Genomic DNA, 16,354 nt, shown 5'->3' with positions numbered 1-16,354 from the left:
CCCAGTGGACATGGCTGCTCCTTGCTCTGAGCCAGCTGGCCAGCATTTTCTCTCTCTCTCTCTCTCTCTCTGTCAACTTACCTTACTCAATCTTCTATTAATTTAACCAAGTGATACTGCTGATAGTTCTACCCTACAAAAATGCAATCACATATGGTTCCACCCAATACTACCCTAGGGCTATCTGGGGATCTGTCTAGTCACCTTCTCCTCTGCCGGACTACGATTTTGGAGAGGCAACTACATTTACATCTCTGGACCCCTCGAAAAGATCCGGCAGCACACAGGTATGCGTGCTCAAGAAGCAGGTGCTGTACTCAATTTCAGCCCGGCTGGAGCCTATCATGACAGCTGCTTCCTTGACTGCCGACCCTGTCGGGGGCTTTAGACAGGAATGTGCACGCTGTTCCTCAACTCCTCACAACCACCCTGTGAGGTAGGTATTGTCATGCCCATTTTACAGAGGAGGAAACTGACTCAGAGACGTTAAGGAGCATGCCCAAGGTCACACAGCTAGTAACTGGCGGAAGGGGAATAGGGACCAGGTCTCGGTCGACTCACGGTGCTGCTGTGTGGACTCGTTTGCCTGTCCAGACATTCCCTGTTACTCTATAAAAGGGGTAGAGATTTTAGGGGGCATAAAGAGACCTGGGGTCCAAGAAGGGCTATTTCACAACAGAGAAATATCATTCTGATTGCCTTTTAGAAAAGAAAACATCTATGCCCTTTGTATGCATGTGATGACTTCTCTACTCCAGTCTTTAAAAGGGTTTATATGAAGAAAAAAAAAGTGCCATAAATAAATTCTTCACCCTTCTTAATCCTGAATAACAGAATTCAGGACTAAGAGCATGAGACTGAACTGAGCACAAAACCCAATATCTTATGTTCTGATTTCATCAAATAGCAGCAGAATGAGCATAATGGATGCTAAAGACTCTGGGAGACAGCAAATCGATGGAAATAAAGGACGAATTCTATAAACAGCAACTGTATTTCCAGAACAATTTACATGGCTACCATATTACCTGGTCCTCCCACAGTGGCAACAGGGTGGGGGTGGGGGGCGGGGGGAGGGTGTCCAGGAGGATTAAAACCATCAAAAGGCCACATGAACTCCCCAAATGGGAAGGGGTCACATGGCCTGCAAGCTGGTGATACTCCAGGGTCCTAGCTGGCTGCAGCTGTCCCTGTCTGGTCTCGGAAAGCCACCATTGCCGGAAGCCCCGAGGTCTGCCCCCCAGAAAGGGCAGCCCAAGCTCCCAGAGGTAGCCCTGGTTGCCCATGCCTGGAGGTGTCCTCCCAGAGGTAGCCCTGGTTGCCCATGCCTGGAGGTGTCCTCCCAGAGGTAGCCCTGGTTGCCCATGCCTGGAGGTCTCTGGTCTCCGTCTGGGAAACAGAACGCCCCACTCTGCACTTCCCCACACAGCGCTCATTTGTAAACAGGAATGTGAGTCATTAGGCAAGCAGGAGTCCATTTTCAAGATCGGCCCAGCTTTACAACTAAGGTAATCTCATTCTGCCTTGTCACAGCGGTGACTCACCTTACTGTCTCCCATCAGAGGTGACATGGTTTAACCCTCCAACTGTTCCTGGAAGGAACCCAGCAATATGAGGGTTGAAATCCCTGTCTGCTCACTCTGTTTTCTAACAAGGTGCTGAGAGCAAAGAGGCAAGGCCCCCAAGGGCAAGTGTCCCAGAGGAGTTTGGGAAAGAAATGTATCTAAGGTTACCATAGACCACGGCATCTTTATTGTCTTCCCATGGCCTTTCCTCGGGTCTATACTCCCACAGGGGCCTGTGGCTTATGCGGATATGTTACTTACACACACACACACACACACACACACACACACACACACACACACACACTTACACACACACCCCTCCATCTAAAACCCAGATCTGCCATTCCTGGGAACCTCAGAGCCAAATCTGCAGGTCATTTCAACCAATTCTGTAGGAGCTCCTAGCTTCGAAATGTGTAAAATTATCCTTATTCCCTTCTTGTCTTCTGGGCGTACCCTGGTTTTCTTTTTTTCTCATTTCTTTAAATGTTCATTTCCAATCTTTTGGTATAACGTAAAGTCTTCTAAGCCACTTCAAATTTTGGAGGATGAAAAAGATGGCTTCTAAACAAATTCAAATGTATATACAACTACAAAATCATTTGGTACTGAGAAGGAACTGTAGCCGAATCTCCCCTTAATAAATATATAACTCATCAACGGATCCTAAAGATTAGAAAGCAGGCATCCACTGAGTTTTATGCTCCGCATCCATTCGTGCTTTTTCTGGTACCAGTACCTTGAATTACTTAGGAGGTACAACCCCAACTCTCAAGCTATGTGGACCCCTCGGTCCAACTGCACTCAACGCATCACATCCCCGTCCACAACCACTGGTTCAGACGATAAGATCTCTCTGGACTTCAACCTGTCTTCATTAGGTGACATCAACCCAGAGCCAAGGAGAGAGATGGTGTCCTGGTAAATGGGGGCCCCTGGATCCAGCCATGCCTGATGCATGCCACCCGTGTACTTCTTTGTTAGGAGTTTGGGGTCAATACAGTTACTTTGCTCAGGTCAGTTTGGACTGGGTTTGGAGAGAGAGAGAGGCATCTTGACTGGAGTAGTCTAGGTCACCTTAATCAGACTGACCTCAATAATTACCCACCCACGGATCAAGGGGTAATGTGGGAAGAAATGGAGACACTTCAGAAAAAGTAAATGAAAACCCCGTGAGTTTCATGGTCCTGGCATGATGAGGAGACTATTATAAGGCAGTACTTTGGAACAGGCACCTGGCCCTTTTTAAAATAGGAATGACTATGGCTTGTGGCCTGGGATGGAGAGAGGGGCCCTGAACCACAACACCTACAGGAACTGACACTCAGCCCCCCTGCTCCTCTGGTGCCTCCGATGTCACTGGCTACATTGCCCTAAGATGTGGTCTCCAGCAAGCAGGAGCCACGAACACTTAACAGCACCAGATCGGCCTCCCAGCTTTCTCCAGAGGCACCGCCTATTTGTGACAGACGATTTCGAAAGACACATTTCGTCTGGAGAAGGTGAAGGTACGAAGCTGTGGCATGTTAAGAGAGAAGGCAGACGGAGCGGATGGCGGGTTTCAATTTCACTGGTGACTCAGCACCTGATGACAAGGGGTGCTGACCGGTTCTGGGCCACGGCCACACGGATCAAGCATCAAGATGTGTCACCAAAAAAGTTGTGGTGACATTTGTGTATTCTACTATTTTGTCTCTTTGCGAGCTTATAGCTCCTTACACAAGTGGTTGGGCAATATTTAAATATTAATGCAGCAGAATGGAACCCAATGAGCTAGAAAGTACGATTTGCTTTGCCAGGAAAAATAAAAAGGAAAGGAGGAGTTGAAAAGCATTTAAAAAACAAAAACCCGAAAAAATATGAAAGCCTCCAGAGATAAAGATTTCGCATGAAATAATGTTATTCAGATCCAATATGGCGAACAGCTGCTACTGGCTGTTGGGAGAATTGTGAGCCCACCTCTTAGAAAGAAAAAACCAGAAGAAGTTTTAAATTCTGTCTCAGAAAAGTTTGATGTGATGGTTAATTTTATGTGTTGACCTGACTATGCCATGGGGTGCCCAGATATTTGGTCAAACGTTATTCTGAGTGTTTCTGGGGTTTGGGACAAGTTCAACATGAAAACTGACAGACTAAATAAAACCGATGCCCTCCGTAATAATGGGGGTGGGCCTCATCTAATCAGTTGAAGGCCCGAATAACAAAAGGCTGATTCTCCCCCCAAAAGAAGGAGGAACTTCTCCTTTTAGCCTGGCTGCCTTCAAGTGGAGCATAGGTTTTCTATGCCTTCAGACTCAAACTGCAACCTTGGCTCTTCCAGGGTCTCAAGCCTGTCAGCCTTTGGACATGAACTACACCATCAGCTCTCTTGGTTCCCGGGCCTTCAAAAGCAGACTACACTACATCACAAGCTCCCCCATGTCTCCAGCTTGCCTACTGAAGATCTTGGGACTTGCCTGTCTTCATAATCGTGTCAGCCTTACAATAAATCTCCTTATACACACACACACACACACGCACACACACGCGCATGCACGCACATCCTATCAGTTCTGTATCACCCTAATATATTTGAGTTGTATTTTTTATGTGTTTTCTCCCCCCAAGCAAGAGGGAAAGGATTATTTGTGGGTCTCTAAAAGAAACCAGAATTGTGAATTTCTAAGACCCAACGAAATGGGTCTTAGAAATCATGTAATCAATTTCTTTCACGATTTTATTTTAAATCTCTACGTCTAGACATAAAAGGACCTACCCAGGACTATACAGAGAAGAACAAAGCAAAACGGAGACTTTAAAAACTAGGAGTTCAGGGTTCTATAGAGAACATGGAAGAATCGTGTTTTGAAACTGCAGCATCTTTGGAGGAGTAAGAAATCCATTTGCGAGAAAAGCACTGGCAAGAGCCATTCCATTAAAGAAGCAAACTAGCAAAATCACAATTTTTTTTTAATTGCTAAGAGGGTAAAAGCCTCATATCGCTTTATCACGTATTCACATATACACACATGCATACAAACAAGGACGCCAGAAAGCAAATAAGCCACAGCAGCCACCTATCCAACTGTCCGACCCGGTAAGTAAAGCCCACATACACATTTGTGACCTTGGAAAGAGAGTTCAGGTCTGCACAGGTCACGCTGTTCTAGCTTTAACCTCCATCAATAATTCTCACCTCTTGAAGGTGAGGTAACTCTGGTGGGGACTAATTACATTTGAAATACGTTGTCAACCAACTTAACACAGACGCAAAGAAAACTGTAATCAGAGCTACAAACAAGCCACCATTTTTGTCATTAAATGGTAAAGCCAAACCACGACACTGTCGCTGACGTGGCAGGTGGAAAGTAACGTCTGATGTTCACGATTATGTTCCAAAACTGGGAGTGTGTGTGAGTGACGAAGTGTGAGAGTCTACAGGTGCGTATGTGTGGGCACATGTGCGTAGACCCGCGTGCACGCACACGTAGGCGGATGGCATTGAATATGGAAGCCAATGGCCCATGGCCGGGAATGGCTAGTGGACAGCTCACGTACTGAGACTCCTTCTTCTCGTGCCATTGTCAGTGACCCTGAGCCATCCTGCTCGGAGGTGGCATGGGGCAAAACATGATCACCGTCCCTACACTCAAGGGATAGAATGAATGAAGTCAGCCTTGGCCCTCAGGGACCACATCGTAGTGAGAAAGACCAGGATCCAAATGGAAGGCAAAACAGGATGGACCCAGAAGAAACCCGTGTCAAGTGCATCCCTATACTCGCCCTTGTACACAGCACAGGTCACCTCTTCTCAACCTCAGCACAGAAACAGATGCAGGGCCTCGGAGCCACTGCCACCTACCTGGCTGTGCGCCCCGCATTTCTGAGGGCCGGTTTGTCACGTCACTTGAGGGTACCCTCTAAGGGCCCTGCCCACCACCCACAAAGGCTCCAATTCTGCAGGGCTAGCAGAACACAGAGGAGGGGAACTCACGAGGTGCTCAATTGGCTCTAAGTACAAATCCAATGTGCCTCAATTTCTGGACATGGCCCTTATATAACAAGGGGAGAGTTGCTGAAGAAAGTTATATCCAAGGAGAAAAGGCGACACGTGGGCAGGAAAGCTTTCTTTTACGAGATAAAAGCTTCACATGGCCCAGAAAAATATTTTAGGGATACGGTATCATGAATGGGGTTTGAAGCGTCATTTCAAAAGATGCTTATTGGTTAAAAGAAAATGTTGCCAACCTGCTTTGTTTCCTGGGAGAAAAAAAAATACTTCAAAGTAACAAACGTTGAGAAGCTGGAAATAAAACATATATAGTTTTCATTACAGTATCATAAACAACGAAGGGAAAGAGGGTATAAAATAGTTTATTAAACTGCTTCGAATTCTGTGTCCCTCTCTTCTCCTCTCTTTGCCCCTCCCCCACTTGCTCTCTGTCTCTTTTTCTCTCAAAAATAAATAAACCTTGAAAAAACTAAAAATAAAAAAAAAGTTTATTAAAGAGTTTAGGATCAAGTAAAAATAACTTACTTGGGTAGTTCTGAATAAGAGATACTTTTACTTTTCAGCTGGTATGAACACTAAATGAGCTTTTTTTTCGATCTTTTTTTAACATTTATTCATTTTTGAGAGACAGAATGCGAGCGGGGGAGGGGTAAAGAGAGAGAGACACACGCAGAATCCGAAGCAGGCTCCAGGCCCTGAGCTGTCAGCACAGAGCCCAACATGGGGCTCGAACCCACGGACCAGGAGATCATGACCTGAGCTGAAGTCAGGACACTTAACTGACGGAGCCACCCACACGCCCCCTAAATGAGCTTTTTTTAAGTAAAGGTCAAGGCTCTACTGGGACGTAAGGTAATAATATCCAAACGGCTAACCTTAATATTGGTAAATTAGCCAAGGCACGCAAAAAAATGAATGAAGTTCTAACGGATGTCGCTGGAACACTCCGTGGAGTCTTCTCTGAGGCCATCCTAATTCCTTGGAAAGCCAGACACAAGCGGAGTGCCAGCACATCCCTCCCATCTGCCTCCTCAGGCAGTGACGAGGTTCCGCGCTGACCTCAGCACATGGCAAGGGAAGCTTCTCCCTGCAACCAGGCTGCGTAGCCGTGATCCGCATATGGATGTGAGAGTCCCTGCCCCTAAACGTGCAATCTCTCCAGACAGACAAAATGCCGATGAGCTCAAGAAAAACCATGCTCAGCAATTAACTTCAAGAGAACGGGAGTTGATCCACAAAGGCAGGCGTAAACTATCAGCCCGTCCACCTCGCCCAGCAACGACTACGAGGGAAGAGCTGGAGGCAGAAGCTGAAGTCCAAGAACCACAGGCTGCAGAAAGCTGTGTGAATCCGGCTAATAGAGGGTATCTAATGATGTGCCTTTGATGAGATTCCTGCTAAAGGGAGGTTTCCTTGTCCCAGACTAGCCTTTGGGCAGGCATGCGGGTCCCTATCGGGCCACCTTGCGCCGTGAGCAGCACTGCGCAAACTCCAGGAGGCAGGGGGCGGGGCGCTGGCTAGCACTTGGAGCCTCTACCAGCCAATCTTCTCCTTAAAAACCAGCGGAGCTCCTACAGGGGCTGGGTGTGCCTGGGGATCTAGCTCCCACTCGGGCAATTTGGAGCGCTTCACTCTGCAAAAGAAAGCAGTGTTGGTAAACAGCACCCCCCCTCCCCTCTCAATGGAGCCCAAATGTTTTAAAATGCAAATAACAGGTTTCTGGAACAGCCCTGGAATCTCCCCTGGAAATGTTTCATAATTCACCCCTTGTTAGCCACAGGAGCCCCAATTACATTTCTTCTTTTCTCATTTCCACTAACCAATTATTAGCATTAGATACCATACTATTTTCTGCTAATATGTTTCCTGACAACATCAAACTCCGGAGGGTCTTCTTGGTGCAGTAACTGAGTAACTGTAAACGAGGGCGGATTTGTGAGAAAACGTTATTTAAACCTTCTCAGTATTTATGAAAGCAAACCATTTCGGTTGAAATGCACTATACTGATTGCACAAAAATTTGTTACATTGACATAGTTTGGTAAAAAAAAATTCTCCCCAAATATTATGAGAGGAGGGATCACACTGGAAGGATGGGAGGATATAAATATTCAAAAGCAACAGATTCCTATAGGCAGGACGGATCCAGACGTCATCTCATTCAGAATGGGGAAAGGTACTCGACAATTTGGGGAAAGGCTGGCCAGCTCCATTCACTAGCATCCCTGGTTCCAAAATGACACCGGCCCCTTTCTGTCATCCCCAGAAAGAATCACGCTATTGTAAGATAACTTAAGAGGCCACCACTGTTGTCATCGGGCACAAGCCTGGGGCAACCACAGTGGGTCTAAGGGCGGTGGTGATGTGGCAGAAGGCAGAATTGTTTTTCTCAAAGTGGACCTTGCCTGGTCAGCTGCTTTTGTTAGTACAAGTCAGGTTAAAGAGAACCTCGAGAGGGGCGCCTGGTTGGTTCAGTTATGCGTCCGACTTCAGCTCAGGTCATGATCTCACAGTTCATGAGTTCAAGCCCTGCATCGGGCTCTTTGCTGTCAGCAGAGTCGCCTTCAGATCCTCTGTCTCCCTCTCTCTACTCCTCCCTCCCTCTCTCTCAAAAAAAGAGAGAGAGAAACTTGAGAGAGGAAAAAATTCTAAATATGTGTATTTGTGTGTGTGTGTGTGTGTGTGTGTGTGTGTGTGTGTGTAAGGCAACAGAGACAGTACACACGTGGACTGGAGGAGTCAAACCATCTTATTCCTGTTTCTTCCCAGCACTAAATGGATGGACCCACCTGCTAACATACAGAGCCCAGAATAACAACCACAGAGTGTCATTTAGATGGCTCTGAAAAAACACCTAATTTTCAGGGTTCTCTCAAAGACCATTAAGGGTTCCCTGCTTCTTAAAGCAAGACTCATCTTCCTAGGTCCTGCAGCCAATAAAGAAAAGAAAAAAAAAAAAAAATCACATTTTCCTTGAAGAGTTTCTCCTCAGAGTACGTAAGGGACATTAATGCCCAAAACAGTCGTGGAGGCTGGTAATCAGAAGTGGTTACAAGGCAGCTGACCCCGGCTGGGTTTTGCACCCTGAGCACAGAGACTCTGCCCTCCGCCACACCAAGCCACAGCACAGACGGGCAGCCAGCGTGTCAAATCTGGACAAAGTGTATTTTCCTCTCTCCAGCATGTCAACAGACCTGGGCCTCTGAATATTTACAACAGGTAAAACCAACAACCAAAACAGGAACAAACAAGCAAACCGCATACAGAGCAAAAAAAGACTCCCCAGGCTGGAAATAACCTCACCTGATCACAATCTTTTGGATGCTATTTGCGCGATTAGCACCAGAGGAGAAAATGAAGACAAAGGAGATGGTACCATCAGGGGCGTGCCTGAGTCACTGGAGATAATGTCTTAATCCTTAGCCAACCCACAGAAAAAGTCACCAGCAATAGTTACTACTCTAACAGATGAAAAGCCTTGGGCTTCAGAGGGACCACGACTGTTCGGTCATGTTCACCCAATTATTTGGTTCCAGGTAGAATCTGTTGAGGTTATTAGTATTTGCTCAACTATGAAGACCACCCACAGACTTGGAAATCTGTGCCCTGTAACAGTATTCAGCATAAGAGCACTTCCCCAAAAAAGTGGGGGGGGGGGGGATAATTTTGCAAATTAAAGCAAATATGGTCTAGCTTCTATTTTTAAAATTCTGAAGTTCACCATCAGCTGATGAGTAGATCAACACAGTGTGACCCATCCGCAGGATGGAATATTATTTGACTATAAAAAAGTAATGAAATACTGATAGATGCCACAACGTAGATGAATCTTGAAAACACGCCAAGTGAAAGAAGCCAATCACAGAGGACCACATACTGTACAATCTTATGGGTATGGAGTTTCTGGGGCACCTGATGGGCTCAGTGGGTTGAGCGTCTGACTTCGGCTCAGGTCATGATCTCGCGGTTCATGAGTTCAAGCCCCACATCCAGCTCTGTGCTGACAGCTCAGAGCCTGGAGCCTGCTTCGGATTCTGTGTCTCCCTCTCTCTCTGACCCTCTTCCGCTCATGCTCTCTCTCTGTCTCAAAAATAATAAATAAACGTTAAAAAAAATTAAAAAAAAAATTCTGATGTTTCCATTGGCATAATTGCCATGATCTTATCTCTAACTGCTTTTTATTTGAATTCTGAGCACACTTCGTTTGAAACAAACGCACAACTCTGGGAAACAGGCAGGATAAGAATTATTATTCCCATTTTACAGGAAGCAGAGGTCCAGAGAGCTTCTATTTTCTTTCCACTGGCTGGCTAGGTTTCCACAGGGCACAGGGAGGAATGTAAATTCGGGAGGGAAAGGGTGGGGTCATAGGCCTTATCATCCCCCAAATCAGGGAGGGATTGATAACCAGCTCTTGCCGGACGTCTAGAAATTTATATGGTTGCGTCATACACACATGCTACTAAACAAAAGACATTGGAAAATGGCACCTGGATTACTGGAATGCAATTTTCTCAGTAGCATGAAATTCAGGTTAAACAATTTAGCTCAAAAAGCAGGGGAGGGGGAAGAGTCATTTCTTGAGTTGATATCCGGTGGGGTGAAAATATACCCAATTAGATGTGGCCATATAATTTTCACATCAAACATCCTGTGCTCCCAAAGGCAACTAATGGCACAGCTTGCTGTGGATTTTCCCAAGTTTTCAAGAACAGTGACAGCCCTCTTCAACAAAGCCATTTAACATAACAGAAGGTTAAAGTGGGAACCACAAACACTTGCTTTTCTTAATTTACACCTTTCATTTACTTCCCCAGAAATGTCACGGAGGAGCCACGAAAAATTTATGATGCGTTGTCAATAGACGGTTCCTTGTAAGAACAGGATTTTGAAAGCAAAATGGGAATTCTAGAACGTAATCTGGCGCTACACCTTGAAAGGCAGACAAACACAAACTTTTGAGTACGCTAGGAAGAGCAGGATGATTTGTTTTGGGTCTCTCACTTGGAAAAAACAAAAGATGATTACAGGAGCGGAAGACTAGGGTTTCTAGGGTTTCGAGAAATGCAAATGGACTGACTTCACACGCTCTCTCTTCCGCTGACCAGGTAGATCTAAACGAACCCACTGCGGGACCACGGCAAACAAAACTCGGCTCAGGGGGCTATTCTCTGTGTCACAGGCCTTTTTGAAGCCTGAGAAGCTACCAGTTTTTAGATCATCATGTTCATATAGTTGTAACGCTTATTGTTTTTTTTTTAACTACTCTAATAAACCACCAAGATATTTTTAAGTACATACAACAACTGGCAAAAAACAGATTACCCTGCAATGTAGACCTGCAGATTGGTATGTCACTTATTTTCAAATATGCTTTCCCATACCTGAGCCTGTGCTCTTGTTTCAGGAGGGAGGCTGCTCGATAAACACTGGCGTTAAAGCAGATTTCTCAACCTCAGCACTGCTGATATTTGATCATCCTTCGTGGTGGGGGCTACCCTAGCAACCTCCCTACTACCCACTAGGTGACAGCAGCATCCCCTTCCCAGCTGTGACAACCAAAAATGCATCCAGACATTGTCAAAGGTCTCCTGAAGAGCGAAATCACCCCAGCTGAGAACCGATGAGCTATAGGTAACTGGCCTGAAAGTATTCCTCCGGCATGGACTGACGCAGACGCTCTCGCCTCAAAAAGTACCCAGATCACCGTAGCAAACAGCAAATCATCCAACCCTAATCCGAATCCCCCAACAGCCATCGGGAAATGCCGAAAAATATGGTGATGCAAATGTGCCCGTGAGCCCCTCAGTGACTAGCGTGTCGCCTTCAGCTATGTCCAAGGTCCCGGGAACCCTGCAACGATTTTAATACTGTCCCTAACGCTGTCATTTACAAACGTATGAAGGGACAGTACTAGAAAGATCGGTGCGTGCCTCAAGGTGGAGAGAAGGGGTTCCAGTTGTGTTTAGATCTCTTTAAAATCACAGGGCTTTAGTAATCTGCTGATCTATAATAAATAAGCCAGTCCCTCAAGAAAACTCAAGCTAATCCCTTTCCAGAGTGAGAGGAGTCTGTTGGTTGCCGGCTGGCAAAACAATGACATTTTTACCTCTCATGTCCTTAATGAAAGAATTCCGAACTGTAAAATAAAAACTGAAGCCCAAGTTTAATTTATCAATCTAGAATGTTCTGCATTAAGCAGAACAAGGTCGCATGTGGGGCTCAGGGAAGAGAGAGGCGCTATCATCAACACCCTCGCTGACCTTTGAGGGATTGGTCACACTGACCATCCTCTTAATGCCACGGGTAAGTACTCCCCTGCTGACCAGCACCGGCCAGCTCACCAGCGATGGGACACAAGAGACAAGAGCAGCACTGGATGCAGGGGCACGAGCCCCAGGCCCGTCGTGAGCCCCCGGTGCCTCTGGTCCAGAAGCACAGAAATGCTACAGTGCATCCTCATTCCTGGGGTGTGGTTTGTTTTCTGGATGTCGTGCCAGCAGCTCCCGCCCCGAGCCATCCAGGCCAGCGGGATGGGCGGCAGTCTGGCTCAGTGACTCATGCCCAGGGCCCACAGGTTGGGAGGCTTGCGAGAATGGAAACGGCAGCCGGAAGCAGCTCGGAAGGGAAGGGTCAAGAACATCTTGTGACCATTTCAACCCAAACGTTTTCGTGATCACATCAAAACCTAGGCTTTCAGGGTTGACAGTAAGCACCGTTCTTCCTCTACAGGCCCCAAGAGGTAAGTAAGGGAGCTTGCTGTCTAGGCTGGAAAGGCGCCTGCTTGAAGGACACAGAGACACCGCCCCCCGCACCCTGCCAGGTGCACAGGGCAGGACCGTATGCTGCCTTGCACTTCCATCCACACCCAGGCCACCTGGCTCTGCCCTATGGACACACGGCTGGTCACCAGCATCCTAGGGGCTACGTCCACCTCTGGGGACACGAACAGTGTAGTCACTCTGGCCCGGGGGCCGAGCTCGTCACTCAGCACTTAACACCGGAATTTATTAAGAAACTTCAAGAACCCTGGTCTCTGCATTTTTCCGCCCCCCACGACACCAGAAAGGTCTTGGACCCAGTGCCAACCCCCACGCCATCACCCTGACATATACAGGGAAGCACACTGTTTGTTCTTTTTCCACCCAAAAGGCAGGGAACAACAGATGGCTAGAGATCAAGGCGAGATCCAAGCCATGAGCCCCCACCAAGTCACCTGCCATGAAATAAAAACTTCTCATATTCCACTGCCAGCTTTCCAAGCAGGAACATTTGTATTGGTCCCTTTCATTTAACTCGCTTATAAGCAAGCGAGTGATTTGCAAAGCACTTTACCCCCGGGCCAGCCCCCCGACCCACAGGAACCCACTCATTTTGGGAGAGGTGACAGGCCTGCGTGGATCTACACCAGTGCGACCTGCCTGATACAGTTTACATCATCACCAAGCCAGGCCGGCGAGGACCAACCTCAGCAGGACAGGCAGCCGGCTCAGTGGCCGTCAGCTGACCTGCACAACCTGCACCGCTGTTTCGGGCTCCGCTTGGGTGTCAGTTCAGACACCAGCAAGGTTTGGTCCTGTGCCCGGTCTCAACACTGATAACATTCCTTGCGGCTGCTGCACCCGGAACGGAAAAGGTGAAAGGCTCCCCCATCCGCAGTGTGAACCAGGGGAGGAAATCGGGGCGGGGGTGAGAACAGGCAGGGGAAAATGAGAGGTTTCTGAAACTCCCCTGGAGTCCTTTGGCACCAAGGGGCCGGGGACCAGTCTCCACATCTGCCCTAACATCCCCAGACGTCACAAAAGACAGGCCCTCCAGCTTCTCCTGCCCGGCGTACCTTCAAAGCCGATCTTGTCCCTAGCGGTGAATGCCAGGGAACCTCATTCCCAACCCTCCTCGGGCAGCATGTAGCCCTCTCCCTACTGGCACTGGAGCCACCAGGTATTAAAAGGAAGGAGTCTGTTCCATCCAAGGCCCACACCTAACCCACCAAGCATTCCACTACTAATTCCAGCGTCCTCATCTGTACTCAAAAGTTCGCTTGGGTGTTCCTATCGTCTGGCTTCTTGTGGCACACAGGGTCACGAGACAGCGTGGAAGAAGCCGAAGGTCATGAAATTCCAGTAGACCAAGGTGCGAAGAGGATAGCTTGGACAAGCTCCCATCAATAGCTTCCCCATTTCTCGAAGTGAAAGGAACAATCGCAAAAGACCCCACATCGTAGGATTCGATTCACATGAGAAGCCCAGACTAGGCAAATCCACAGACACAGAGGAGACCTGAGGGGCCATCTAGGACGGGAAGGAACTGGTGAAAATGGAGAGCGACTGCTAATGGACATGGGGGGGCCAGGAGATGGAGTGATGGTTGCACAATTCTGGATATGTGACAGCCATGTATACTTTAATGGGTGAACTGGATGGTCCGTGAATTATATTTCAATAAAGCTATAGGGAAAAAAAAAAAAGTTTTCTCACGTTAGCCATAGCAAACATGGGCTTTCAGCTTTCCCTTGTTGAGAGACGCCTTCAAATACGGTCTTGGGGCAGGGGGCACCTGGGTGGCTCGGTCGGTTGAGCATCCGACTCTTGACTTCGGCGCAAGTCACGGTCTCGCGGTCTGTGAGTTCGAGCCCTGCGTCAGGCTCTGTGCCGACAGCGCGGAGCCTGCTTGGGATCCTCTCTCTCCCTCTCTCTCTCTGCCCCTCCCCTGCTCACTTGCTCGCTCTCTCTCTCAAAATTAAATAAGTAGACATTTTAAAAAATACGTAAAAATAAAGTGCCGTCTCGGGGACTAAGAGCAAAGACCATCTGGAGGGTCCCTGGCACATAATCTGGGTAAGTTATGAATCTGCTTGAGACTCAGGTGCCTCATATGGGAGGTAACAGTATCTACTCTAAAACGTCATGAGGATTCCATTTAAAGGCGCCTATAAAGAGTCTAGCACAGGGGACACGGCAGGCACTCGACAGATCACACACATATCTTTCTCAGAGAGAAGAATGAGCAGTTACCTTCACCTCAGCCCTGTTGCTCTTTCCAGCGTTCTTTCCTCACTTTCAATATCAGACTCTGTCCAACTTAAAAAATAAATAAAAGCCCAAGGTTTGGGAACCCAGGAAAGGCTGTATCTGCAATGGCAGGCCCTAAAAATACACAACACAACTGCTCCTGCAGGGCTGTCCTCTCAGAAGACCCTGCCCTATTCAGCAGATGGGCCAGAGCGAACAGTCTGGGGAAGATACCCGGAATTATACTGGATTCTGTAAATGGAGGCGTTCATAACCGGTTCTTAGCTCGACACAGTTTAGCCCTTACGGTCTCCTTAACAAGGGAAGGGAGAAAATTAACGAGGAACATCTAGTAGATACCAAAGGGCTGAGAATTTCACACCACTCACTGAGTGCAAAACTCAATTACTAATTAATAACTGTTTAAAAAAGTGACTGACTCCTGCAAATTCCCCCAGAGACCTCTCTAACACCATCCAGTCAAGCGATCCAGTGGGAACTGCCATCTTCTTACGTGATCGCCCTCCTCTCCTGGCCTCATTGATTCAGGAATAGCACCAGACCCAAGCCAGAATCTTGCCCCAGAACTTGTTCTCAGTAAATCTGGGGCAAGAGTCCCACCAACCTTCAGCTGAAGGCGAAAGCCCATGACACTACCCTTCCTCTGGACCTTCCCAAGGTCCAGAGCTTCAATAGAAGCAAAAGAAGACAACAAGGAGAGAGAGAGAGAGAGACAGAGAGAGACAGAGAGAAGGGACACACTTGCAGGTGTCCAATTACTCCACTACGGGAGGATTTTTTTTTAGGTTTTCAAGAAATGGGGACAGGATTCCAGATTAAGTAAATTTTCTACAACACGCAGGTACTAAGGAACGGGGCCGAAACCCTCGGCCCGCCTATCTGGCTCCAAAGTCTTGGTTGGTCTGTTTTGCTACAGCACACCAAGCCACTGCTCCTACTAAAATGCTCTGCCCTGAACAAGGCCCCAGAGCATCCACGGAGGCCCTGAGAGGTTTCACAAGGTTGTCTCCAAATACGCATGTGCACCTTCGAACAAGTCAGCTGCAAACACAGAAGGTGCCTTCTCCCACGTAAGCACCAACATGATTAAATGTGGACTCCTGGAGGCCTGTGGCTTTGTGTGTGACAACAGGCATGTGGATAGGGCCCCCACCTCCCCCCCCCACCCCGCCACAACAGCTCTATCGCTAGAGATAACGGAACACGGGGCTTCGACACTGCAGATGTTAAAAGACAAGGAAGACACCACACCCACACCATCTCTGTAGAATTTATGCTCAGAACACGGCGTCAGAAATTAGCAAACGGACCTCTCCACAAAAAGCATCAAGCGCTAGTATTCTCTCCACAGCTGGTTTCATAAGGAATCTCAACCGGGTTGACTCATCAGCCCTTGCAGATCTCAATGTTAACAAGCAGATGTGAGAACAGGGGAAGGAGATGCCCTGGGTGAACACACTAAGCCCCAACTGTATACACAGTCTCTCAGCACGCAGAAGATCGTACTGGTCTACTTAATTAGGCACGTCCCAAGTCTATTTGTGAGGAATGCCTGAGTGTTGAGTTGTTTGGACTGCCCCCAGCACATCCTCCTGGAAGGCTCCTCTGACTTAGGCAAGCAGAAAGAAACAGCTTTCTGTTAGAGACACGCTTCCCCCTCTGAGCCAGACATGCCATTGGTAGTGCTTACCACACCCATCACCACTTCCAAGGGGGTCTACCCCACCCTGTACCACGTGACGGCCCCTCCCTGCTAACTGGAC

At 47.7% G+C, this 16,354-nt stretch overlaps 1 protein-coding gene and 1 long non-coding RNA gene across 27 annotated transcripts in view; one reads left to right on the top strand and one right to left on the bottom strand.

Moving 5' to 3' along the window:
• Window positions 1-16,354, bottom strand: part of TCF7L2 (transcription factor 7 like 2) — a 203,638-nt gene that overhangs the window by 76,303 nt on the left and 110,981 nt on the right. The gene's annotated exons all lie outside the window — the stretch shown is intronic.
• LOC121037239 (uncharacterized) lies at window positions 633-2,118 on the top strand. Its single transcript, XR_005793667.1, has 2 exons — window positions 633-1,268; window positions 1,349-2,118. It is a non-coding gene; the product is annotated as an uncharacterized LOC121037239 (long non-coding RNA).

Source organism: Herpailurus yagouaroundi, unplaced genomic scaffold (assembly GCF_014898765.1).
Source record: "Herpailurus yagouaroundi ecotype Mexico unplaced genomic scaffold, PumYag 163, whole genome shotgun sequence".
Classification (NCBI taxonomy): Eukaryota; Metazoa; Chordata; class Mammalia; order Carnivora; family Felidae; genus Herpailurus; species Herpailurus yagouaroundi.
Note: the sequence above shows the minus strand (reverse complement) of the source record. Positions and strands in the feature narration are given on the sequence as shown.